Below are 23778 nucleotides of genomic sequence, written 5' to 3'. Positions count from 1 at the left end.
CACAATTGGCTAACGAGTTCGGCTCTTGACCGAAATGTTGGAGGTTCGAGCCCTCCCGGGGGCGTTGTCTAGCTTCTTTTTTCTTTGCACTGTTAGCTTTGATGGAATGTTCTGACACTGGTGAGAGTACATCACGACTGCCTCCGCGGTGCAATTGGCTAACGAGTTCGGCTGTTAACCGAAAGGTTGGAGGTTCGAGCCCTCCCGGGGACGTTGTCTTGCTTCTTTTTTCTTTGCGCTGATAGCTTTGGAGAAATGTTCTGACGGTGGTGAGAGTACAGAACCACTGCCTCTACGGCGCAATCTGCTAGCGCGTTCGGCTGGTAACCGATAGGTTGGAGGTTCGAGCCCTCCCGGGGGTGGTGTGTCGCATTTTTTCTTTGCACTGATACCTTTAGAGGAATTTTCTGACGGTCATGAAAGTGCAGCACGACTGCCTCCGTGGCACAATCGGCTAAAGAGTTCGGCTCTTAACCGAAAGGTTGGAGGTTAGAGCAATTTCGGGGGTGGTGTGTCGCAATTTTTTTTCTTTGCGCTCATAACTTTGGAGGAATGTTCTGGCGGTGATGAGAGTACAGCTCGACTGCCTCCGTTGCGCAATCGGCTTGCGCGATCGGCTGTTAACCGAATGGTTGGAGGTTCAAGCCCTCGCGGGAGCGTTGTCTAGCTTCTTTTTCCTTAGCACTGTTAGCTTTGATGGAATGTTACGGTGGTGAGAGTGCAGCACGACTGGCTCTGTGGCGCAATTGGCTGGCGAGATCGGCTGTTGACCGAAAGGTTGGAGGTTCGAGCCCTCCAGGGGACGTTGTCTTGCTTCTTTTTTCTTTGCGCTGATAGCTTTGGAGAAATGTTCTGACGGTGGTGAGAGTACAGAACGACTGCCTCTACGGCGAACTCTGCTAGCGCGTTCGGCTGTTAACCGAAAGGTTGGAGGTTCGAGCCCTCCCGGGGGCGGTGTGTCGCATTTTTTTCTTTGCGCTGATAGCTTCGGAGGAATGTTCTGACGGTCGTGAGAGTGCAGCACGACTGCCTCCGTGGCGCAATCGGCTAACGAGTTCGGCTTTTAAGCGAAAGGTTGGAGGTTTGTGCCCTCCAGGGGGCGGTGTGTCGCATTTGTTTCTTTGCGCTGATAGCTTTGGAGGAATGTTCTGACGGTGATGAGAGTACAGCACGACTGCCTCCGTTTCGCAATCGGCTTGCGCGATCGGCTGTTAACCAAAAGTTTGGAGGTTCGAGCCCTCCCGGGGACGTTGTCTAGCTTCTTTTTTCTCTGCGCTTATAGCTTTGATGGAATGTTCTGATGGTGGTGAGAGTGCAGCATGATTGCCTCCGCGGCGCAATTGGCTAACGAGTTCGGCTCTTGACCGAAATGTTGGCGGTTCGAGCCCTCCCGCGGGCGTTGTCTAGCTTCTTTTTTCTTTGCACTGTTAGCTTTGATGGAATGTTCAGACACTGGTGAGAGTACAGCACGACTGCCTCCGCGGTGCAATTGGCTAACGAGTTCGGCTGTTAACTGAAAGGTTGGAGGTTCGAGCCCTCCCGGGGACGTTGTCTTGCTTCGTTTTTCTTTGCGCTGATAGCTTTGGAGGAATGTTCTGACGGTGGTGATAGCACAGAACCACTGCCTCTACGGCGCAATCTCCTAGCGCGTTCGGCTGTTAACCGGTAGGTTGGAGGTTCGAGCCCTCCCGGGGGCGGTGTGTCGCATTTTTTTCTTTGCGCTGATAGCTTCGGAGGAATATTCTGAAGGTCGTGAGAGTGCAGCACGACTGCCTCCGTAGCGCAATCGGCTAACGAGTTCGGCTCTTAAGCGAAAGGTTGGAGGTTTGTGCCCTCCAGGGGGCGGTGTGTCGCATTTGTTTCTTTGCGCTGATAGCTTTGGAGGAATGTTCTGACGGCGATGAGAGTACAGCACGACTGCCTCCGTTTCGCAATCGGCTTGCGCGATCGGCTGTTAACCAAAAGTTTGGAAGTTCGAGCCCTCCCGGGGACGTTGTCTAGCTTCTTTTTTCTCTGCGCTTATAGCTTTGATGGAATGTTCTGATGGTGGTGAGAGAGAAGCATGATTGCCTCCGTAGCGCAATCGGCTAGCGCATTCGGCTGTCAACCGAAAGGTTGAAGGTTAGAGCCCTCCCGGTGGCGGTGTGTCGCTATTTTTTTCTTTGCGCTGATAGCATTGAAAAAGGTTCTGACGGCGGTGAGAGAGCAGCACGACTGCCTCCGTGGCGCAATTAGCTAGCGCGTTCGGCTGTTAACCGAAAGGTTGGAGGTTCGAGCCTTCCCGGGGGCGTTGTCGCGCTTCTTTTTTCTTTGCGCTTATAGCATTGATGGAATGTTCTGACGGTGGTGAGAGTGCAGCACGATTGCCTCCGTGGTGCAATCGGCTAGCGCGTTCGACTGTTTACCGAAATGTTGGAGGTTCGAGCCCTCCCGGGGGCGGTGTGTCGCTTTTTTTTCTTTGCACTGAAAGCTTTGGAGGAATGTTCTGACGCTGATGAGAGTACAGCTCGACTGCCTCCGTTGCGCAATCGGCTTGCGCGATCGGCTGTTAACCGAAAGGTTGGAGGTTCGAGCCCTCGCGGGGGCGTTGTCTAGCTTCTTTTTTCTTTGCACTGTTAGCTTTGATGGAATGTTACGGTGGTGAGAGTACAGCACGACTGGCTCTGTGGCGCAATTGGCTGGTGAGATCGGCTGTTGACCGAAAGGTTCGAGGTTCGAGCCCTCCAGGGGACGTTGTCTTGCTTCTTTTTTCTTTGCGCTGATAGCTTTGGAGAAATGTTCTGACGGTGGTGAGAGTACAGAACGACTGCCTCTACGGCGCAATCTGCTAGCGCGTTCGGCTGTTAACCGAAAGGTTGGAGGTTCGATCCCTCCCGGAGGCGTTGTCTTGCTTTTTTTCTTTGCGCTCATACCTTTGGAGGAATGTTTTGACGGTCGTGAAAGCGCACCACGACTGCCTCTGCGGCGAATCGGCTAGCGAGATCGGCTGTTGACCGAAAGGTTGGAGGTTCGAGTCCTCCCGGGGGCGGTGTGTCGCTTTTAGATGCGGAAGCATCTTATACTCGCGCCTTGTAGTGCGCCGTCCGCGCCGTCCGCGCCGTCCGCACCGCTTCTCGAACATTCGACAGCTGACGCGCGCGCATGCGCCGTCGCGCCGTCGCCCACTCTTCCACCATCTGTGCATCCCTTCCTCCTCTACACACCGCGCGCGCTTCACTCCTCCACCATCTGTGCACCCTTCCTTCTCTACACACCGCGTTCGACATCTACAATTCTCCTGATTCTCCAGTGGACGCGCATGTGGCGTCGCACTTCGAGAACATTCAACAGCTGACAGTGCATGCGCCGTCGCGCTGTATATATACTCAAGGTCGGCGCTCGCTCGCTCAGTTGCCGCTCGTCGGTTGGTTTGTACGGCGCGTCGACGTCCAAGGTCGCGGTGAAATGAATTCCAACGAATCCACAAACACAATGATCGACGTCCCTTCGACCAGCGCCGCCCTTTCGCATACGTGTGTACGTGTTCACTCATTTAACACCTCTCCTACAACCAATTTAGCCATCGACCCAAGTAAGTCGCAATTTAACACCCCATTTCACAACCACGTTAACCAATTTAGCCATCGACCCAAATAAGTCGCACTTTAACACCCCGTTAACCAATTATATGCTCCGCATCCTCCTCAGTGTTCCCCCGAGGGAAGCTGCGGGCATTTTTTTTTCTTTGCACTGATAGCTTTGATGGAATCTTCTGATGGTGGTTAGAGAACGATTGCCTCCGTGGCGCAATTAGCTAGCGCGTTCGGCTGTTAACCGAAAGGTTGTAGGTTCGATCCCTCCCGGGGGCGTTGTCGCGCTTCTTTTTTCTTTGCGCTTATAGCATTGATTGAATGTTCTGACGGTGGGGAGAGTGCAGCACGACTGCCTCCGTGGCGCGATCGGCTAAAGAGTTCGGCTCTTAACCGAAAGGTTGGAGGTTAGAGTCCTTTCGGGGGTGGTGTGTCGCAATTTTTTTTTTTTGCGCTCATAACTTTGGAGGAATGTTCTGACGGTGATGAGACTACAGCTCGACTGCCTCCGTTGCGCAATCGGCTTGCGCGATCGGCTGTTAACCGAAAGGTTGTAGGTTCGAGCCCTCGCGGGGGCGTTGTCTAGCTTCTTTTTCCTTTGCACTGTTAGCTTTGATGGAATGTTCTGACGCTGGTGAGAGTACAGCACGACTGCCTCCGCAGCGCAATTGGCTAACGAGTTCGGCTCTTGACCGAAATGTTGGAGGTTCGACCGCTCCCGGGGGCGTTGTCTAGCTTCTTTTTTCTTTGCGCTGATAGCTTTGGAGAAATGTTCTGACTGTGGTGAGAGTACAGAACGACTGCCTCCACGGCTTAATTGGCTAACGAATTCGGCTGTTAACCGAAAGGTTGGAGGTTCGAGCCCTCCCGGGGGCGTTGTCTAGCTTCTTTTTTCTTTGCACTGGTAGCTGTGATGGAATGTTCTGACGCTGGTGAGAGTACAGCACGACTGACTCCGCGGCGCAATCGGCTAACGAGTTCAGCTGTTAACCGAAATGTTGGAGGTTCGTGCCCTCCCGGGGGCGTTGTCTAGCTTCTTTTTTCTTTGCACTGTTAGCTTTGAAGGAATGTTCTGACGCTGGTGAGAGTACAGCACGACTGCCTCCGCCGCGCAATTGGCTAACGAGTTCGGCTCTTGACCGAAATGTTGGAGGTTCAAGCCCTCCCGGGGGCGTTGTCTAGCTTCTTTTTTCTTTGCACTGTTAGCTTTGAAGGAATGTTCTGACGCTGGTGAGAGTACAGCACGACTGCCTCCGCCGCGCAATTGGCTAACGAGTTCGGCTCTTGACCGAAAGGTTGGAGGTTCGAGCCCTCCCGGGGGCGTTGTCTAGCTTCTTTTATCTTTGCACTGTTAGCTTTGATGGAATGTTCTGACACTGGTTAGAGTACAGCACGACTGCCTCCGCCGCGCAATTGGCTAACGAGTTCGGCTCTTGACCGAAATGTTGGAGGTTCGAGCCCTCCCGGGGGCGTTGTCTAGCTTCTTTTTTCTTTGCACTGTTAGCTTTGATGGAATGTTCTGACGCTGGTGAGAGTACAGCACGACTGCCTCCGCCGCGCAATTGGCTAACGAGTTCGGCTCTTTACCGAAATGTTGGAGGTTCGAGCCCTCCCGGGGGCGTTGTCTAGCTTCTTTTTTCTTTGCACTGTTAGCTTTGATGGAATGTTCTGACACTGGTTAGAGTACAGCACGACTGCCTCCGCGGTGCAATTGGCTAACGAGTTCGGCTGTTAACCGAAAGGTTGGAGGTTCGAGCCCTCCCGGGGACGTTGTCTTGCTTCTTTTTTCTTTGCGCTGATAGCTTTGGAGAAATGTTCTGACGGTGGTGAGAGTACAGAACGACTGCCTCTACGGCGCAATCTGCTAGCGCGTTCGGCTGTTAACCGAAAGGTTGGAGGTTCAAGCCCTCCCTCCCAGGGGCGTTGTTTTGCTTTTTTTCTTTGAGATGATAGCTTTGGAGGAATGTTCTGACGGTGGTGAGAGTACAGAACCACTGCCTCTACGGCGAAATCTGCTAGCGCGTTCGGCTGTTAACCGATAGGTTGGAGGTTCGAGCCCTCCCGGGGGCGGTGTGTCGCATTTTTTTCTTTGCACTGATACCTTTAGAGGAATTTTGTGACGGTCGTGAAAGTGCAGCACGACTGCCTCCGTGGCACAATCGGCTAAAGAGTTCGGCTCTTAACCGAAAGGTTGGAGGTTAGAGCCCTTTCGGGGGTGGTGTGTCGCAATTTTTTTTCTTTGCGCTCATAACTTTGGAGGAATGTTCTGACGGTGATGAGAGTACAGCTCGACTGCCTCCGTTGGGCAATCGGCTTGCGCGATCGGCTGTTAACCGAAAGGTTGGAGGTTCGAGCCCTCGCGGGGGCGTTGTCTAGCTTGTTTTTCCTTTGCACTGTTAGCTTTGATGGAATGTTACGGTAGTGAGAGTGCAGCACGACTGGCTCTGTGGCGCGATTGGCTGGCGAGATCGGCTGTTGACCGAAAGGTTGGAGGTTCGAGCCCTCCAGGGGACGTTGTCTTGCTTCTTTTTTCTTTGCGCTGATAGCTTTGGAGAAATGTTCTGACGGTGGTGAGAGTACAGAACGACTGCCTCTACGGCGCACTCTGCTAGCGCGTTCGGCTGTTAACCGAAAGGTTGGAGGTTCGAGCCCTCCAGGGGGCGGTGTGTCGCATTTGTTTCTTTGCGCTGATAGCTTTGGAGGAATGTTCTGACGGCGATGAGAGTACAGCACGACTGCCTCTGTTTCGCAATCGGCTTGCGCGATCGGCTGTTAACCAAAAGTTTGGAGGTTCGAGCCCTCCAGGGAACGTTGTCTGGCTTCTTTTTTCTCTGCGCTTATAGCTTTGATGGAATGTTCTGATGGTGGTGAGAGAGCAGCATGATTGCCTCCGTAGCGCAATCGGCTAGCGCATTCGGCTGTCAACCGAAAGGTTGGAGGTTAGAGCCCTCCCGGTAGCGGTGTGTCGCTATTTTTTTCTTTGCGCTGATAGCATTGAAAAAGGTTCTGACGGCGGTGAGAGAGCAGCACGACTGCCTCCGTGGCGGAATTACCTAGCGCGTTCGACTGTTAACAGAAAGGTTGGAGGTTCGAGCCCTCCCGGGGGCGGTGTGTCGCTTTTTTTTTCTTTGCGCTGATAGCTTTTGAGAAATGTTCTGATGGTGATGAAAGTATAGCTCGACTGCCTGCGTTGCGCATTTGGCTTACGCGATCGGCTGTTAACAGAAAGGTTGGAGGTTCGAGCCCTCCCGTGGACGTTGTCTTGCTTTTTTTTCTTCGCGCTTATAGCTTTGATGTAATGTCCTGAAGGTGGTGAGAGAGCAGCATGATTGCCTCCGTGGCGCAATCGGCTAGCGCATTCGGCTGTCAACCGAAAGGTTTGAGGTTAGAGCACTCCCGGTGGCGGTGTGTCGCTATTTTTTTCTTTGCGCTGATAGCATTGAAAAAAGTTCTGACGGCGGTGAGAGAGCAGCACGACTGCCTCCGTGGCGCAATTAGCTTGCGCGTTCGGCTGTTAACCGAAATGTTTGAGGTTCGAGCCCTCCCGGGGGCGTTGTCGCGCTTCTTTTTTCTTTGCGCTCATAGCTTTGGAGGAATGTTTTGACGGTCGTGAAAGTGCAGCACAACTTCCTCCGCGGCGCAATCGGCTAACAAGATCGGCTCTTAACCGAAAGGTTGGAGGTTCGAGCCCTCCCAGTGGCGGTGTGTCGCATTTTTTTCTTTGCGCTGATAGCTTCGGAGGAATGTTCTGATGGTCGTGAGAGTGCAGCACGACTGCCTCCGTGGCGCAATCGCCTAACGAGTTCGGCTCTTAAGCGAAAGGTTGGAGGTTTGTGCCCTCCAGGGGGCAGTGTGTCGCATTTGTTTCTTTGCGCTGATAGCTTTGGAGGAATGTTCTGACGGCGATGAGAGTACAGCACGACTGCCTCCGTTTCGCAATCGGCTTGCGCGATCGGCTGTTAACCAAAAGTTTGGAGGTTCGAGCCCTCCCGGGGACGTTGTCTAGCTTCTTTTTTCTCTGCGCTTATAGCTTTGAAGGAATGTTCTGATGGTGGTGAGAGAGCAGCATGATTGCCTCCGTAGCGCAATCGGCTAGCGCATTCGGCTGTCAACCGAAAGGTTGGAGGTTAGAGCCCTCCCGGTGGCGGTGTGTCGCTATTTTTTTCTTTGCGCTGATAGCTTTGGAGGAATGTTCTGACGGTGGTGAGAGTGCAGCACGACTGCCTTTACGGCGATTTCTGCTAGCGCGTTCGGCTGTTAACCGAAAGGTTTGAGGTTCGAGCCCCTCCCCCCCCCATGGACGGTGTGTCGCTTTTATTTCTTTGCGCTGATAGCTTTGAAGGAATGTTCTGACGGTGATGAGAGTACAGCTCTACTGCCTCCGTTGCGCAATTGGCTTGCGCGATCGGCTGTTAACCGAAAGCTTGGAGCTTCGAACACACCCGGGGCCGTTGTCTAGCTTCTTTTTTCTTTGCACTCTTAGCTTTTATGGAATGTTCTGACGGTGGTGAGAATACAGCACGACTGCCTCCGCGGCGCAATCGGCTAGCGAGTTCGGCTGTTAACCGAAAGGTTGGAGGTTCGAGCCCTACCGAGGGCGGTGTGTCGCTTTTTTTTCTTTGCGCTGATAGCTTTGGAGAAATGTTCTGATGGTGATGAGACTACAGCTCGACTGCCTCCCTTGCGCATTTGGCTTACGCGATCGGCTGTTGACCGAAAGTTTGGAGGTTCGAGTCCTCCCGGGGGCGGTGTGTCGCTTTTTTTCTTTGCACTGATAGCTTTGGAGAAATGTTCTTATGGTGATGAGAGTACAGCTCAACTGCCTCCGTTTCGCATTTGGCTTACGCGATCGGCTGTTGACCAAAAGGTCTGAGGTTCGAGCCCTCCCGGGGACGTTGTCTTGCTTCTTTTTTTTGCGCTGATAGCTTTGATGGAATGTTCTGTTGGTGGTGAGAGAACAGCACGATTGCCTCCGTGGCGCAATCGGCTAGCGCGTTCGGCTGTTTACGGAAAGGTTGGAGGTTCGAGCCCTCCCGGGGACGTTGTCTTGCTTCTTTTTTCTTTGCGCTGATAGCTTTGATGGAATGTTCTGACGGTGGTGAGAATACAGTACGACTGCCTCCGCGGCGCAATTGGCTAACGAGTTCGGCTCTTGACCGAAATGTTGGAGGTTCGAGCCCTCCCGGGGGCGTTGTCTAGCTTCTTTTTTCTTTGCACTGTTAGCTTTGATGGAATGTTCTGACACTGGTGAGAGTACAGCATGACTGCCTCCGCGGTGCAATTGGCTAACGAGTTCGGCTGTTAACCGAAAGGTTGAAGGTTCGAGCCCTCCCGGGGACGTTGTCTTGCTTCTTTTTTCTTTGCGCTGATAGCTTTGAAGAAATGTTCTGACGGTGGTGAGAGTACAGAAGACTGCCTCTACGGCGCAATCTGCTAGCGCATTCAGCTGTTAACCGAAAGGTTGGAGGTTCGAGCCCTCCCGGGGGCGTTGTTTTGCTTTTTTCTTAAAGCTGATAGCTTTGGAGGAATGTTCTGACGGTGGTGAGAGTACAGAACCACTGCCTCTACGGCGCAATCTGCTAGCGCGTTCGGCTGTTAACCGATAGGTTGGAGGTTCGAGCCCTCCCGGGGGCGGTGTGTCGCATTTTTTTCTTTGCACTGATACCTTTGGAGGAATTTTCTGACGGTCGTGAAAGTGCAGCACGACTACCTCAGTGGCGCAATCGGCTAACGAGTTCGGCTCTTAAGCGAAAGGTTGGAGGTTTGTGCCCTCCAGGGGGCGGTGTGTCGCATTTGTTTCTTTGCGCTGAAAGCTTTGATGGAATATACTGACGGTCGTGAGAGAGCTGGACGATTGCCTCCGTGGCGCAATCGGATAGCGCGTTCGGCTGTTAACCGAAAGGTTGGAGGTTCGAGCCCTCCTGGGGGCGTTGTCTCACTTCTTTTTTCTTTGCGCTGATAGCTTTGATGGAATGTTCTTACGGGCGTGAGAGAGCAGGACGATTGCCTCCATGGCGCAATCGGATAGCGCGTTCAGCTGTTAACCGAAAGGTTGGAGGTTCGAGCCCTCCCGGGGGCGTTGTCTCGCTTCTTTTTTCTTTGCGCTGATAGCTTTGATGGAATGTTCTGATGGTCGTGAGAGAACAGGACGATCGCCTCCGTGGCGCAATCGGCTAGCGCATTCGGCTGTCAACCGAAAGGTTGGAGGTTAGAGCCCTCCCGGTGGCGGTGTGTCGCTATTTTTTTCTTTGTGCTGATAGCATTGAAAAAAGTTCTGACGGCGGTGAGAGAGCAGCACGACTGCCTCCTTGGCGCAATTAGCTAGCGCGTTCGGCTTTTAACCTAAAGGTTGTAGGTTCGAGCCCTCCCGGGGGCGTTGTCGCGCTTTTTTCTTTGCGCCTATAGCATTGACTGAATGTTCTGACGGTGGTGAGAGTGCAGCACGATTGCCTCCGTTGCGCAATCGGCTTGCGCGATCGGCTGTTAACCGAAAGGTTGGAGGTTCGAGCCCTTGCGGGGGCATTGTCTAGCTTCTTTTTCCTTTGCACTGTTAGCTTTGATGGAATGTTACGGCGGTGAGAGTACAGCACGACTGGCTCTGTGGCGCAATTGGCTGGCGAGATCGGCTGTTGACCGAAAGGTTGGAGGTTCGAGCCCTCCAGGGGACGTTGAGTTGCTTCTTTTTTCTTTGCGCTGATAGCTTTGGAGAAATGTTCTGACGGTGGTGAGAGTACAGAACGACTGCCTCTACGGCGCAATCTGCTAGAGCGTTCGGCTGTTAACCGAAAGGTTGGAGGTTCGAGCCCTCCCGGGGGCGTTGTTTTGCTTTTTTTTCTTTGCACTGGTAGCTGTGATGGAATGTTCTGACGCTGCTGAGAGTACAGCACGACTGACTCCGCGGCGCAATCGGCTAACGAGTTCGGCTGTTGACCGAAATGTTGGAGGTTCGAGCCCTCCCGGATCGTTGTCTAGCTTCTTTTTTCTTTGCACTGTTAGCTTTGATGGAATGTTCTGACACTGGTGAGAGTACAGCACGACTGCCTCCGCGGTGCAATTGGCTAACGAGTTCGGCTGTTAACCGAAAGGTTGGAGGTTCGAGCCCTCCCGGAGACGTTGTCTTGCTTCTTTTTTCTTTGCGCTGATAGCTTTGGAGAAATGTTCTGACGGTGGTGAGAGTACAGAACGACTGCCTCTACGGCGCAATCTGCTAGCGCGTTCGGCTGTTAACCGAAAGGTTGTAGGTTCGAGCCCTCCCGGGGGCGTTGTTTTGCTTTTTTTCTTTGAGCTGATAGCTTTGGAGGAATGTTCTGACGGTGGTGAGAGTAAAGAATCACTGCCTCTACGGCGCAATCTGCTAGCGTGTTCGGCTGTTAACCGATAGGTTTGAGGTTCGAGCCCTCCCGGGGGCGGTGTGTTGCATTTTTTTCTTTGCACTGATACCTTTAGAGGAATTTTCTGACGGTCGTGAAAGTGCAGCACGACTGCCTCCGTGGCACAATCGGCTAAAGAGTTCGGCTCTTAACCGAAAGGTTGGAGGTTAGAGCAATTTCGGGCGTGGTGTGTCGCAATTTTTTTCTTTGCGCTCATAACTTTGGAGGAATGTTCTGACGGTGATGAGAGTACAGCTCGACTGCCTCCGTTGCGCAATCGGCTTGCGCGATCGGCTGTTAACCGAAAGGTTGGAGGTTCGAGCCCTCGCGGGGGCGTTGTCTAGCTTCTTTTTCCTTTGCACTGTTAGCTTTGATGGAATGTTACGGTGGTGAGAGTGCAGCACGACTGGCTCTGTGGCGCAATTGGCTGGCGAGATCAGCTGTTGACCGAAAGGTTGTAGGTTCGAGCCCTCCAGGTGACGTTGTCTTGCTTCTTTTTTCTTTGCGCTGATAGCTTTGGAGAAATGTTCTGACGGAGGTGAGAGTACAGATCGACTGCCTCAACGGCGCACTCTGCTAGCGCGTTCGGCTGTTAACCGAAAGGTTGGAGGTTCGAGCCCTCCCGGGGGCGGTGTGTCGCATTTTTTTCTTTGCAGTGATAGCTTCGGAGGAATGTTCTGACGGTCGTGAGAGTGCAGCACGACTGCCTCCGTGGCGCATTCCGCTAACGAGTTCGGCTTTTAAGCGAAAGGTTGGAGGTTCGAGCCCTCCCGGGGGCGTTGTCTCGCTTCTTTTTTCTTTGCGCTGATAGCTTTGATGGAATGTTCTGACGGTGGTGAGAGAGCAGCACGATTGCCTCCGTGGCGCAATCGGCTAGCGCGTTCGGCTGTTTACCGAAAGGTTGGAGCTTCGAGCCCTCCCGGGGGCGGTGTGTCGCTTTTTTTTCTTTGCGCTGATAGCTTTTGAGAAATGTTCTGATGGTGATGAAAGTACAGCTCGACTGCCTCCGTTGCGCATTTGGCTTACGCGATCGGCTGTTAACAGAAAGGTTGGAGGTTCGAGCCCTCCCGTGGACGTTGTCTTGCTTTTTTTTCTTTGCGCTTATAGCTTTGATGTAATGTCCTGATGGTGGTGAGAGAGCAGCATGATTGCCTCCGTGGCGCAATCGGCTAGCGCATTCGGCTGTCAACCGAAAGGTTTGAAGTTAGAGCCGTCCCGGTGGCAGTGTGTCGCTATTTTTTTCTTTGCGCTGATAGCATTGAAAAAATTCTGACGGCGATGAGAGAGCAGCACGACTGCCTCCGTGGCGCAATTAGCTAGCGCGTTCGGCTGTTAACCGAAATGTTTGAGGTTCGAGCCCTCCCGGGGGCGTTGTCGCGCTTCTTTCTTCTTTGCGCTTATAGCTTTGATGGAATGTTCTGACACTGGTGAGAGTACAGCACGACTGCCTCCGCGGTGCAATTGGCTAACGAGTTCGGCTGTTAACCGAAATGTTGGAGGTTCGAGCCCTCCCGGGGACGTTGTCTTGCTTCTTTTTTCTTTGCGCTGATAGCTTTGGAGAAATGTTCTGACGGTGGTGAGAGTACAGAAGACTGCCTCTACGGCGCAATCTGCTAGCGCGTTCGGCTATTAACCGATAGGTTGGAGGTTCGAGCCCTCCCGGGGGCGGTGTGTCGCAGTTTTTTCTTTGCGCTGATAGCTTCGAAGGAATGTTCTGACGGTCGTGAGAGTGCAGCACGGCTGCCTCCGTGGCGCAATCGGCTAACGAGTTCGGCTCTTAAGCGAAAGGTTGGAGGTTTGTGCCCTCCAGGGGGCGGTGTGTCGCATTTGTTTCTTTGCGCTGATAGCTTTGGAGGAATGTTCTGACGGCGATGAGAGTACAGCACGACTGCCTCCGTTTCGCAATCGGCTTGCGCGATCGCCTGTTAACCAAAAGTTTGGAGGTTCGAGCCCTCCCGGGGACGTTGTCTAGGTTCTTTTTTCTCTGCGCTTATAGCTTTGATGGAATGTTCTGATGGTGGTGAGAGAGCAGCATGATTGCCTCCGTAGCGCAATCGGCTAGCGCATTCGGCTGTCAACCGAAAGGTTGGAGGTTAGAGCCCTCCCGGTGGCGGTGTGTCGCTATTTTTTTCTTTGCGCTGATAGCATTGAAAAAAGTTCTGACGGCGGTGAGAGAGCAGCACGACTGCCTCCGTTGCGCAATTGGCTTGCGCGATCGGCTGTTAACCGAAAGCTTGGAGCTTCGAACACTCCCGGGGGCGTTGTCTAGCTTCTTTTTTCTTTGCACTCTTAGCTTTGATGGAATGTTCTGACGGTGGTGAGAATACAGCACGACTGCCTCCGCGGCGCAATCGGCTAGCGAGTTCGGCTGTTAACCGAAAGGTTGGAGGTTCGAGCCCTACCGAGGGCGGTGTGTCGCTTTTTTTTCTTTGCGCTGATAGCTTTGGAGAAATGTTCTGATGGTGATGAGAGTACAGCTCGACTGCCTCCGTTGCGCATTTCGCTTACGCGATCAGCTGTTGACCGAAAGGTTGGAGGTTCGAGCCCTCCCGGGGACGTTGTCTTGCTTCTTTTTTCTTTGCGCTGATAGCTTTGGAGAAGTGTTCTGACGGTGGTGAGAGTACAGAACGACTGCCTCTACGGCGCAATCTGCTAGCGCGTTCGGCTGTTAACCGAAAGGTTGGAGGTTCGAGCCCTCCAGGGGGCGTTGTTTTGCTTTTTTTCTTTGAGCTGATAGCTTTGGAGGAATGTTCTGACGGTGGCGAGAGTACAGAACCACTGCCTCTACGGCGCAATCTCCTAGCGCGTTCGGCTGTTAACCGATAGGTTGGAGGTTCGAGCCCTCCCGGGGGTGGTGTGTCGCATTTTTTCTTTGCACTGATACCTTTAGAGGAATTTTCTGACGGTCATGAAAGTGCAGCACGACTGCCTCCGTGGCACAATCGGCTAAAGAGTTCGGCTCTTAACCGAAAGGTTGGAGGTTAGAGCAATTTCGGGGGTGGTGTGTCGCAATTTTTTTTCTTTGCGCTGATAACTTTGGAGGAATCTTCTGACGGTGATGAGAGTACAGCTCGGCTGCCTCCGTTGCGCAATCGGCTTGCGCGATCGGCTGTTAACCGAAAGGTTGGAGGTTCGAGCCCTCGCGGGGGCGTGGTCTAGCTTCTTTTTCCTTTGCACTGTTAGCTTTGATGGAATGTTACGGTGGTGAGAGTGCAGCACGACTGGCCCTGTAGCGCAATTGGCTGGCGAGATCGGCTGTTGACCGAAAGGTTGGAGGTTCGAGCCCTCCAGGGGACGTTGTCTTGCTTCTTTTTTCTTTGCGCTGATAGCTTTGGAGAAATGTTCTGACGGTGGTGAGAGTACAGAACGACTGCCTCTACGGCGCACTCTGCTAGTGCGTTCGGCTGTTAACCGAAAGGTTGGAGGTTCGAGCCCTCCCGGGGCGGTGTGTCGCATTTTTTTCTTTGCGCTGATAACTTCGGAGGAATGTTCTGACGGTCGTGAGAGTGCAGCACGACTGCCTCCATGGCGCTATCGGCTAACGAGTTCGGCTTTTAAGCGAAAGGTTGGAGGTTTGTGCCCTCCAGGGCGCGGTGTGTCGCATTTGTTTCTTTGCGCGGATAGCTTTGGAGGAATGTTCTGACGGTGATGAGAGTACAGCACGACTGCCTCCGTTTCGCAATCGGCTTGCGCGATCGGCTGTCAACCGAAATGTTTGAGGTTAGAGCCCTCCCGGTGGCGGTGTGCCGCTATTTTTTACTTTGCGCTGATAGCATTGAAAAAAGTTCTGACGGCGGTGAGAGAGCAGCACGACTGCCCCCGTGGCGCAATTAGCTAGCGCGTTCGGCTGTTAACCGAAATGTTTGAGGTTCGAGCCCTCCCGGGGGCGTTGTCGCGCTTCTTTTTTCTTTGCGCTTATAGCTTCGATGGAATGTTCTGACGGTGGTGAGAGTACAGTACGACTGCCTCCGCGGCGCAATTGGCTAACGAGTTCGGCTCTTGACCGAAATGTTGGAGGTTCGAGCCCTCCCGGGGGCGTTGTCTAGCTTCTTTTTTCTTTGCACTGTTAGCTTTGATGGAATGTTCTGACACTGGTGAGAGTACAGCACGACTGCCTCCGCGGTGCAATTGGCTAACGAGTTCGGCTGTTAACCGAAAGGTTGGAGGTTCGAGCCCTCCCGGGGACGTTGTCTTGCTTCTTTTTTCTTTGCGCTGATAGCTTTGGAGAAATGTTCTGACGGTGGTGAGAGTACAGAAGACTGCCTCTACGGCGCAATCTGCTAGCGCGTTCAGCTGTTAACCGAAAGGTTGGAGGTTCGAGCCATCCCGGGGGCGTTGTTTTGCTTTTTTTCTTTGAGCTGATAGCTTTGAAGGAATGTTCTGACGGTGGTGAGAGCACAGAACCACTGCCTCTACGGCGCAATCTGCTAGCGCGTTCGGCTGTTAACCGATAGGTTGGAGGTTCGAGCCCTCCCGGGGGCGGTGTGTCGCATTTTTTTCTTTGCGCTGATAGCTTCGGAGGAATGTTCTGACGGTCGTGAAAGTGCAGCACGACTGCCTCCGTGGCGCAATCGGCTAACGAGTTCGGCTCTTAAGCGAAAGGTTGGAGGTTTGTGCCCTCCAGGGGGCGGTGTGTCGCATTTGTTTCTTTGCGCTTATAGCTTTGGAGGAATGTTCTGACGGCGATGAGAGTACAGCACGACTGCCTCCGTTTCGCAATCGGCTTGCGCGATCGGCTGTTAACCAAAAGTTTGGAGGTTCGAGCCCTCCCGGGGACGTTGTCTATCTTCTTTTTTCTCTGCGCTTATAGCTTTGAAGGAATGTTCTTTTGTGGTGAGAGAGCAGCATGATTGCCTCCGTAGCGCAATCGGCTAGCGCATTCGGCTGTCAACCGAAAGGTTGAAGGTTAGAGCCCTCCCGGTGGCGGTGTGTCGCTATTTTTTTCTTTGCGCTGATAGCAATGAAAAAAGTTCTGACGGCGGTGAGAGAGCAGCACGACTGCCTCCGTGGCGCAATTAGCTAGCGCGTTCGGCTGTTAACCGAAAGGTTGGAGGTTCGAGCCTTCCCGGGGGCGTTGTCGCGCTTCTTTTTTCTTTGCGCTTATAGCTTTGATGGAATGTTCTGACGGTGGTGAGAGTGCAGCACGATTGCCTCCGTGGCGCAATCGGCTAGCGCGTTCGACTGTTTACCGAAATGTTGGAGGTTCGAGCCCTCCCGGGGGCGGTGTGTCGCTTTTTTTTCTTTGCGCTGATAGCTTTGGAGGAATGTCCTGACGGTGGTGAGAGTGCAGCACGACTGCCTTTACGGCGCAATCTCCTAGCGCGTTCGGCTGTTAACCGAAAGGTTTGAGGTTCGAGCCCCTCCCCCCCCCCATGGACGGTGTGTCGCTTTTATTTCTTTGCGCTGATAGCTTTGGAGGAATGTTCTGACGGTGATGACAGTACAGCTCTACTGCCTCCGTTGCGCAATTGGCTTGCGCGATCGGCTTTTAACCGAAAGCTTGGAGCTTCGAACACACCCGGGGGCGTTGTCTAGCTTCTTTTTTCTTTGCACTCTTAGCTTTGATGGAATGTTCTGACGGTGGTGATAATACAGCACGACTGCCTCCGCGGCGCAATCGGCTAGCGAGTTCGGCTGTTAACCGAAAGAATGGAGGTTCGAGCCCTAGCGAGGGCGGTGTGTCGCTTTATTTTTCTTTGCGCTGATAGCTTTGGAGAAATGTTCTGATGGTGATGAGAGTACAGCTCGACTGCCTCCGTTGCGCATTTCGCTTACGCGATCGGCTGTTGACCGAAAGGTTGGAGGTTCGAGCCCTCCCGGGGACGTTGTCTTGCTTCTTTTTTTGCGCTGATAGCTTTGTTGGAATGTTCTGATGGCGGTGAGAGAGCAGCACAATTGCCTCCGTGGCGCAAAGGGCTAGCGCGTTCGGCTGTTTACCGAAAGGTTGGAGGTTCGAGCCCTCCCGGGGACGTTTTCTTGCTTCTTTTTTCTTTGCGCTGATAGCTTTGATGGAATGTTCTGATGGTGGTGAGAGAGCAGCACGATTGCCTCCGTGGCTCAATCGGCTAGCTCTTTGAGCTGTTAACCGAAAGGTTGGAGGTTCGAGCCCTCCCGGGGGCGGTGTGTCGCAGTTTTTTCTTTGCGCTGATAGCTTCGAAGGAATGTTCTGACGGTCGTGAGAGTGCAGCACGGCTGCCTCCGTGGCGCAATCGGCTAACGAGTTCGGCTCTTAAGCGAAAGGTTGGAGGTTTGTGCCCTCCAGGGGGCGGTGTGTCGCATTTGTTTCTTTGCGCTGATAGCTTTGGAGGAATGTTCTGACGGCGATGAGAGTACAGCACGACTGCCTCCGTTTCGCAATCGGCTTGCGCGATCGCCTGTTAACCAAAAGTTTGGAGGTTCGAGCCCTCCCGGGGACGTTGTCTAGGTTCTTTTTTCTCTGCGCTTATAGCTTTGATGGAATGTTCTGATGGTGGTGAGAGAGCAGCATGATTGCCTCCGTAGCGCAATCGGCTAGCGCATTCGGCTGTCAACCGAAAGGTTGGAGGTTAGAGCCCTCCCGGTGGCGGTGTGTCGCTATTTTTTTCTTTGCGCTGATAGCATTGAAAAAAGTTCTGACGGCGGTGAGAGAGCAGCACGACTGCCTCCGTTGCGCAATTGGCTTGGGCGATCGGCTGTTAACCGAAAGCTTGGAGCTTCGAACACTCCCGGGGGCGTTGTCTAGCTTCTTTTTTCTTTGCACTCTTAGCTTTGATGGAATGTTCTGACGGTGGTGAGAATACAGCACGACTGCCTCCGCGGCGCAATCGGCTAGCGAGTTCGGCTGTTAACCGAAAGGTTGGAGGTTCGAGCCCTACCGAGGGCGGTGTGTCGCTTTTTTTTCTTTGCGCTGATAGCTTTGGAGAAATGTTCTGATGGTGATGAGAGTACAGCTCGACTGCCTCCGTTGCGCATTTCGCTTACGCGATCAGCTGTTGACCGAAAGGTTGGAGGTTCGAGCCCTCCCGGGGACGTTGTCTTGCTTCTTTTTTCTTTGCGCTGATAGCTTTGGAGAAGTGTTCTGACGGTGGTGAGAGTACAGAACGACTGCCTCTACGGCGCAATCTGCTAGCGCGTTCGGCTGTTAACCGAAAGGTTGGAGGTTCGAGCCCTCCAGGGGGCGTTGTTTTGCTTTTTTTCTTTGAGCTGATAGCTTTGGAGGAATGTTCTGACGGTGGCGAGAGTACAGAACCACTGCCTCTACGGCGCAATCTCCTAGCGCGTTCGGCTGTTAACCGATAGGTTGGAGGTTCGAGCCCTCCCGGGGGTGGTGTGTCGCATTTTTTCTTTGCACTGATACCTTTAGAGGAATTTTCTGACGGTCATGAAAGTGCAGCACGACTGCCTCCGTGGCACAATCGGCTAAAGAGTTCGGCTCTTAACCGAAAGGTTGGAGGTTAGAGCAATTTCGGGCGTGGTGTGTCGCAATTTTTTTTCTTTGCGCTCATAACTTTGGAGGAATGTTCTGACGGTGATGAGAGTACAGCTCGACTGCCTCCGTTGCGCAATCGGCTTGCGCGATCGGCTGTTAACCGAAAGGTTGGAGGTTCGAGCCCTCGCGGGGGCGTTGTCTAGGTTCTTTTTCCTTTGCACTGTTAGCTTTGATGGAATGTTACGGTGGTGAGAGTGCAGCACGACTGGCTCTGTGGCGCAATTGGCTGGCGAGATCAGCTGTTGACCGAAAGGTTGTAGGTTCGAGCCCTCCAGGTGACGTTGTCTTGCTTCTTTTTTCTTTGCGCTGATAGCTTTGGAGAAATGTTCTGACGGAGGTGAGAGTACAGATCGACTGCCTCAACGGCGCACTCTGCTAGCGCGTTCGGCTGTTAACCGAAAGGTTGGAGGTTCGAGCCCTCCCGGGGGCGGTGTGTCGCATTTTTTTCTTTGCAGTGATAGCTTCGGAGGAATGTTCTGACGGTCGTGAGAGTGCAGCACGACTGCCTCCGTGGCGCATTCCGCTAACGAGTTCGGCTTTTAAGCGAAAGGTTGGAGGTTCGAGCCCTCCCGGGGGCGTTGTCTCGCTTCTTTTTTCTTTGCGCTGATAGCTTTGATGGAATGTTCTGACGGTGGTGAGAGAGCAGCACGATTGCCTCCGTGGCGCAATCGGCTAGCGCGTTCGGCTGTTTACCGAAAGGTTGGAGCTTCGAGCCCTCCCGGGGGCGGTGTGTCGCTTTTTTTTCTTTGCGCTGATAGCTTTTGAGAAATGTTCTGATGGTGATGAAAGTACAGCTCGACTGCCTCCGTTGCGCATTTGGCTTACGCGATCGGCTGTTAACAGAAAGGTTGGAGGTTCGAGCCCTCCCGTGGATGTTGTCTTGCTTTTTTTTCTTTGCGCTTATAGCTTTGATGTAATGTCCTGATGGTGGTGAGAGAGCAGCATGATTGCCTCCGTGGCGCAATCGGCTAGCGCATTCGGCTGTCAACCGAAAGGTTTGAAGTTAGAGCCGTCCCGGTGGCAGTGTGTCGCTATTTTTTTCTTTGCGCTGATAGCATTGAAAAAATTCTGACGGCGATGAGAGAGCAGCACGACTGCCTCCGTGGCGCAATTAGCTAGCGCGTTCGGCTGTTAACCGAAATGTTTGAGGTTCGAGCCCTCCCGGGGGCGTTGTCGCGCTTCTTTTTTCTTTGCGCTTATAGCTTTGATGGAATGTTCTGACACTGGTGAGAGTACAGCACGACTGCCTCCGCGGTGCAATTGGCTAACGAGTTCGGCTGTTAACCGAAATGTTGGAGGTTCGAGCCCTCCCGGGGACGTTGTCTTGCTTCTTTTTTCTTTGCGCTGATAGCTTTGGAGAAATGTTCTGACGGTGGTGAGAGTACAGAAGACTGCCTCTACGGCGCAATCTGCTAGCGCGTTCGGCTGTTAACCGATAGGTTGGAGGTTCGAGCCCTCCCGGGGGCGGTGTGTCGCAGTTTTTTCTTTGCGCTGATAGCTTCGAAGGAATGTTCTGACGGTCGTGAGAGTGCAGCACGGCTGCCTCCGTGGCGCAATCGGCTAACGAGTTCGGCTCTTAAGCGAAAGGTTGGAGGTTTGTGCCCTCCAGGGGGCGGTGTGTCGCATTTGTTTCTTTGCGCGGATAGCTTTGGAGGAATGTTCTGACGGTGATGAGAGTACAGCACGACTGCCTCCGTTTCGCAATCGGCTTGCGCGATCGGCTGTCAACCGAAATGTTTGAGGTTAGAGCCCTCCCGGTGGCGGTGTGCCGCTATTTTTTACTTTGCGCTGATAGCATTGAAAAAAGTTCTGACGGCGGTGAGAGAGCAGCACGACTGCCCCCGTGGCGCAATTAGCTAGCGCGTTCGGCTGTTAACCGAAATGTTTGAGGTTCGAGCCCTCCCGGGGGCGTTGTCGCGCTTCTTTTTTCTTTGCGCTTATAGCTTCGATGGAATGTTCTGACGGTGGTGAGAGTACAGTACGACTGCCTCCGCGGCGCAATTGGCTAACGAGTTCGGCTCTTGACCGAAATGTTGGAGGTTCGAGCCCTCCCGGGGGCGTTGTCTAGCTTCTTTTTTCTTTGCACTGTTAGCTTTGATGGAATGTTCTGACACTGGTGAGAGTACAGCACGACTGCCTCCGCGGTGCAATTGGCTAACGAGTTCGGCTGTTAACCGAAAGGTTGGAGGTTCGAGCCCTCCCGGGGACGTTGTCTTGCTTCTTTTTTCTTTGCGCTGATAGCTTTGGAGAAATGTTCTGTCGGTGGTGAGAGTACAGAAGACTGCCTCTACGGCGCAATCTGCTAGCGCGTTCAGCTGTTAACCGAAAGGTTGGAGGTTCGAGCCATCCCGGGGGCGTTGTTTTGCTTTTTTTCTTTGAGCTGATAGCTTTGAAGGAATGTTCTGACGGTGGTGAGAGCACAGAACCACTGCCTCTACGGCGCAATCTGCTAGCGCGTTCGGCTGTTAACCGATAGGTTGGAGGTTCGAGCCCTCCCGGGGGCGGTGTGTCGCATTTTTTTCTTTGCGCTGATAGCTTCGGAGGAATGTTCTGACGGTCGTGAAAGTGCAGCACGACTGCCTCCGTGGCGCAATCGGCTAACGAGTTCGGCTCTTAAGCGAAAGGTTGGAGGTTTGTGCCCTCCAGGGGGCGGTGTGTCGCATTTGTTTCTTTGCGCTTATAGCTTTGGAGGAATGTTCTGACGGCGATGAGAGTACAGCACGACTGCCTCCGTTTCGCAATCGGCTTGCGCGATCGGCTGTTAACCAAAAGTTTGGAGGTTCGAGCCCTCCCGGGGACGTTGTCTAGCTTCTTTTTTCTCTGCGCTTATAGCTTTGAAGGAATGTTCTTTTGTGGTGAGAGAGCAGCATGATTGCCTCCGTAGCGCAATCGGCTAGCGCATTCGGCTGTCAACCGAAAGGTTGAAGGTTAGAGCCCTCCCGGTGGCGGTGTGTCGCTATTTTTTTCTTTGCGCTGATAGCAATGAAAAAAGTTCTGACGGCGGTGAGAGAGCAGCACGACTGCCTCCGTGGCGCAATTAGCTAGCGCGTTCGGCTGTTAACCGAAAGGTTGGAGGTTCGAGCCTTCCCGGGGGCGTTGTCGCGCTTCTTTTTTCTTTGCGCTTATAGCTTTGATGGAATGTTCTGACGGTGGTGAGAGTGCAGCACGATTGCCTCCGTGGCGCAATCGGCTAGCGCGTTCGACTGTTTACCGAAATGTTGGAGGTTCGAGCCCTCCCGGGGGCGGTGTGTCGCTTTTTTTTCTTTGCGCTGATAGCTTTGGAGGAATGTCCTGACGGTGGTGAGAGTGCAGCACGACTGCCTTTACGGCGCAATCTCCTAGCGCGTTCGGCTGTTAACCGAAAGGTTTGAGGTTCGAGCCCCTCCCCCCCCCCATGGACGGTGTGTCGCTTTTATTTCTTTGCGCTGATAGCTTTGGAGGAATGTTCTGACGGTGATGACAGTACAGCTCTACTGCCTCCGTTGCGCAATTGGCTTGCGCGATCGGCTTTTAACCGAAAGCTTGGAGCTTCGAACACACCCGGGGGCGTTGTCTAGCTTCTTTTTTCTTTGCACTCTTAGCTTTGATGGAATGTTCTGACGGTGGTGATAATACAGCACGACTGCCTCCGCGGCGCAATCGGCTAGCGAGTTCGGCTGTTAACCGAAAGAATGGAGGTTCGAGCCCTAGCGAGGGCGGTGTGTCGCTTTATTTTTCTTTGCGCTGATAGCTTTGGAGAAATGTTCTGATGGTGATGAGAGTACAGCTCGACTGCCTCCGTTGCGCATTTCGCTTACGCGATCGGCTGTTGACCGAAAGGTTGGAGGTTCGAGCCCTCCCGGGGACGTTGTCTTGCTTCTTTTTTTTGCGCTGATAGCTTTGTTGGAATGTTCTGATGGCGGTGAGAGAGCAGCACAATTGCCTCCGTGGCGCAAAGGGCTAGCGCGTTCGGCTGTTTACCGAAAGGTTGGAGGTTCGAGCCCTCCCGGGGACGTTTTCTTGCTTCTTTTTTCTTTGCGCTGATAGCTTTGATGGAATGTTCTGATGGTGGTGAGAGAGCAGCACGATTGCCTCCGTGGCTCAATCGGCTAGCTCTTTGAGCTGTTAACCGAAAGGTTGGAGGTTCGAGCCCTCCCGGGGGCGGTGTGTCGCAGTTTTTTCTTTGCGCTGATAGCTTCGAAGGAATGTTCTGACGGTCGTGAGAGTGCAGCACGGCTGCCTCCGTGGCGCAATCGGCTAACGAGTTCGGCTCTTAAGCGAAAGGTTGGAGGTTTGTGCCCTCCACGGGGCGGTGTGTCGCATTTGTTTCTTTGCGCTGATAGCTTTGGAGGAATGTTCTGACGGCGATGAGAGTACAGCACGACTGCCTCCGTTTCGCAATCGGCTTGCGCGATCGCCTCTTAACCAAAAGTTTGGAGGTTCGAGCCCTCCCGGGGACGTTGTCTAGGTTCTTTTTTCTCTGCGCTTATAGCTTTGATGGAATGTTCTGATGGTGGTGAGAGAGCAGCATGATTGCCTCCGTAGCGCAATCGGCTAGCGCATTCGGCTGTCAACCGAAAGGTTGGAGGTTAGAGCCCTCCCGGTGGCGGTGTGTCGCTATTTTTTTCTTTGCGCTGATAGCATTGAAAAAAGTTCTGACGGCGGTGAGAGAGCAGCACGACTGCCTCCGTTGCGCAATTGGCTTGCGCGATCGGCAGTTAACCGAAAGCTTGGAGCTTCGAACACTCCCGGGGGCGTTGTCTAGCTTCTTTTTTCTTTGCACTCTTAGCTTTGATGGAATGTTCTGACGGTGGTGAGAATACAGCACGACTGCCTCCGCGGCGCAATCGGCTAGCGAGTTCGGCTGTTAACCGAAAGGTTGGAGGTTCGAGCCCTACCGAGGGCGGTGTGTCGCTTTTTTTTCTTTGCGCTGATAGCTTTGGAGAAATGTTCTGATGGTGATGAGAGTACAGCTCGACTGCCTCCGTTGCGCATTTCGCTTACGCGATCAGCTGTTGACCGAAAGGTTGGAGGTTCGAGCCCTCCCGGGGACGTTGTCTTGCTTCTTTTTTCTTTGCGCTGATAGCTTTGGAGAAGTGTTCTGACGGTGGTGAGAGTACAGAACGACTGCCTCTACGGCGCAATCTGCTAGCGCGTTCGGCTGTTAACCGAAAGGTTGGAGGTTCGAGCCCTCCAGGGGGCGTTGTTTTGCTTTTTTTCTTTGAGCTGATAGCTTTGGAGGAATGTTCTGACGGTGGCGAGAGTACAGAACCACTGCCTCTACGGCGCAATCTCCTAGCGCGTACGGCTGTTAACCGATAGGTTGGAGGTTCGAGCCCTCCCGGGGGTGGTGTGTCGCATTTTTTCTTTGCACTGATACCTTTAGAGGAAT

At 53.3% G+C, this 23778-nt stretch overlaps 26 non-coding genes across 26 annotated transcripts; all 26 read left to right on the top strand.

Annotated features, from left to right (window-relative positions):
- Nucleotides 1–2068: 2068 nt before the first annotated feature.
- Nucleotides 2069–2142, top strand: TRNAD-GUC (transfer RNA aspartic acid (anticodon GUC)). Its single transcript has one exon. It is a non-coding gene; the product is annotated as a tRNA-Asp (tRNA).
- A 74-nt stretch (nt 2143–2216) lies between these two features.
- TRNAN-GUU (transfer RNA asparagine (anticodon GUU)) lies at nt 2217–2290 on the top strand. The gene has a single exon. It is a non-coding gene; the product is annotated as a tRNA-Asn (tRNA).
- A 1484-nt stretch (nt 2291–3774) lies between these two features.
- Nucleotides 3775–3848, top strand: TRNAN-GUU (transfer RNA asparagine (anticodon GUU)). Its single transcript has one exon. It is a non-coding gene; the product is annotated as a tRNA-Asn (tRNA).
- A 2607-nt stretch (nt 3849–6455) lies between these two features.
- Nucleotides 6456–6529, top strand: TRNAD-GUC (transfer RNA aspartic acid (anticodon GUC)). Its single transcript has one exon. It is a non-coding gene; the product is annotated as a tRNA-Asp (tRNA).
- A 1113-nt stretch (nt 6530–7642) lies between these two features.
- TRNAD-GUC (transfer RNA aspartic acid (anticodon GUC)) lies at nt 7643–7716 on the top strand. The gene has a single exon. It is a non-coding gene; the product is annotated as a tRNA-Asp (tRNA).
- Nucleotides 7717–8537: 821 nt separating this feature from the next.
- Nucleotides 8538–8611, top strand: TRNAN-GUU (transfer RNA asparagine (anticodon GUU)). The gene has a single exon. It is a non-coding gene; the product is annotated as a tRNA-Asn (tRNA).
- Nucleotides 8612–9425: 814 nt separating this feature from the next.
- Nucleotides 9426–9499, top strand: TRNAN-GUU (transfer RNA asparagine (anticodon GUU)). The gene has a single exon. It is a non-coding gene; the product is annotated as a tRNA-Asn (tRNA).
- Nucleotides 9500–9574: 75 nt separating this feature from the next.
- TRNAN-GUU (transfer RNA asparagine (anticodon GUU)) lies at nt 9575–9648 on the top strand. Its single transcript has one exon. It is a non-coding gene; the product is annotated as a tRNA-Asn (tRNA).
- Nucleotides 9649–9723: 75 nt separating this feature from the next.
- On the top strand, nt 9724–9797 carry TRNAD-GUC (transfer RNA aspartic acid (anticodon GUC)). Its single transcript has one exon. It is a non-coding gene; the product is annotated as a tRNA-Asp (tRNA).
- Nucleotides 9798–11793: 1996 nt separating this feature from the next.
- Nucleotides 11794–11867, top strand: TRNAN-GUU (transfer RNA asparagine (anticodon GUU)). The gene has a single exon. It is a non-coding gene; the product is annotated as a tRNA-Asn (tRNA).
- Nucleotides 11868–12236: 369 nt separating this feature from the next.
- TRNAN-GUU (transfer RNA asparagine (anticodon GUU)) lies at nt 12237–12310 on the top strand. Its single transcript has one exon. It is a non-coding gene; the product is annotated as a tRNA-Asn (tRNA).
- A 668-nt stretch (nt 12311–12978) lies between these two features.
- TRNAD-GUC (transfer RNA aspartic acid (anticodon GUC)) lies at nt 12979–13052 on the top strand. The gene has a single exon. It is a non-coding gene; the product is annotated as a tRNA-Asp (tRNA).
- Nucleotides 13053–14754: 1702 nt separating this feature from the next.
- Nucleotides 14755–14828, top strand: TRNAN-GUU (transfer RNA asparagine (anticodon GUU)). Its single transcript has one exon. It is a non-coding gene; the product is annotated as a tRNA-Asn (tRNA).
- Nucleotides 14829–15791: 963 nt separating this feature from the next.
- TRNAD-GUC (transfer RNA aspartic acid (anticodon GUC)) lies at nt 15792–15865 on the top strand. Its single transcript has one exon. It is a non-coding gene; the product is annotated as a tRNA-Asp (tRNA).
- Nucleotides 15866–15939: 74 nt separating this feature from the next.
- TRNAN-GUU (transfer RNA asparagine (anticodon GUU)) lies at nt 15940–16013 on the top strand. The gene has a single exon. It is a non-coding gene; the product is annotated as a tRNA-Asn (tRNA).
- A 75-nt stretch (nt 16014–16088) lies between these two features.
- On the top strand, nt 16089–16162 carry TRNAN-GUU (transfer RNA asparagine (anticodon GUU)). Its single transcript has one exon. It is a non-coding gene; the product is annotated as a tRNA-Asn (tRNA).
- A 674-nt stretch (nt 16163–16836) lies between these two features.
- Nucleotides 16837–16910, top strand: TRNAN-GUU (transfer RNA asparagine (anticodon GUU)). Its single transcript has one exon. It is a non-coding gene; the product is annotated as a tRNA-Asn (tRNA).
- A 520-nt stretch (nt 16911–17430) lies between these two features.
- On the top strand, nt 17431–17504 carry TRNAD-GUC (transfer RNA aspartic acid (anticodon GUC)). The gene has a single exon. It is a non-coding gene; the product is annotated as a tRNA-Asp (tRNA).
- Nucleotides 17505–19060: 1556 nt separating this feature from the next.
- On the top strand, nt 19061–19134 carry TRNAN-GUU (transfer RNA asparagine (anticodon GUU)). Its single transcript has one exon. It is a non-coding gene; the product is annotated as a tRNA-Asn (tRNA).
- Nucleotides 19135–19503: 369 nt separating this feature from the next.
- TRNAN-GUU (transfer RNA asparagine (anticodon GUU)) lies at nt 19504–19577 on the top strand. Its single transcript has one exon. It is a non-coding gene; the product is annotated as a tRNA-Asn (tRNA).
- A 667-nt stretch (nt 19578–20244) lies between these two features.
- TRNAN-GUU (transfer RNA asparagine (anticodon GUU)) lies at nt 20245–20318 on the top strand. The gene has a single exon. It is a non-coding gene; the product is annotated as a tRNA-Asn (tRNA).
- Nucleotides 20319–21281: 963 nt separating this feature from the next.
- On the top strand, nt 21282–21355 carry TRNAD-GUC (transfer RNA aspartic acid (anticodon GUC)). Its single transcript has one exon. It is a non-coding gene; the product is annotated as a tRNA-Asp (tRNA).
- A 74-nt stretch (nt 21356–21429) lies between these two features.
- TRNAN-GUU (transfer RNA asparagine (anticodon GUU)) lies at nt 21430–21503 on the top strand. Its single transcript has one exon. It is a non-coding gene; the product is annotated as a tRNA-Asn (tRNA).
- Nucleotides 21504–21578: 75 nt separating this feature from the next.
- TRNAN-GUU (transfer RNA asparagine (anticodon GUU)) lies at nt 21579–21652 on the top strand. Its single transcript has one exon. It is a non-coding gene; the product is annotated as a tRNA-Asn (tRNA).
- A 675-nt stretch (nt 21653–22327) lies between these two features.
- TRNAN-GUU (transfer RNA asparagine (anticodon GUU)) lies at nt 22328–22401 on the top strand. The gene has a single exon. It is a non-coding gene; the product is annotated as a tRNA-Asn (tRNA).
- Nucleotides 22402–22921: 520 nt separating this feature from the next.
- TRNAD-GUC (transfer RNA aspartic acid (anticodon GUC)) lies at nt 22922–22995 on the top strand. Its single transcript has one exon. It is a non-coding gene; the product is annotated as a tRNA-Asp (tRNA).
- Nucleotides 22996–23778: the final 783 nt, after the last annotated feature.

The sequence above is a fragment of the Rhipicephalus microplus genome, unplaced genomic scaffold (assembly GCF_043290135.1).
Source record: "Rhipicephalus microplus isolate Deutch F79 unplaced genomic scaffold, USDA_Rmic scaffold_45, whole genome shotgun sequence".
NCBI lineage: Eukaryota > Metazoa > Arthropoda > Arachnida > Ixodida > Ixodidae > Rhipicephalus > Rhipicephalus microplus.
The sequence above is the reverse complement of the archived record's forward strand: the minus strand, read 5'-3'. Positions and strand labels throughout refer to the sequence as shown.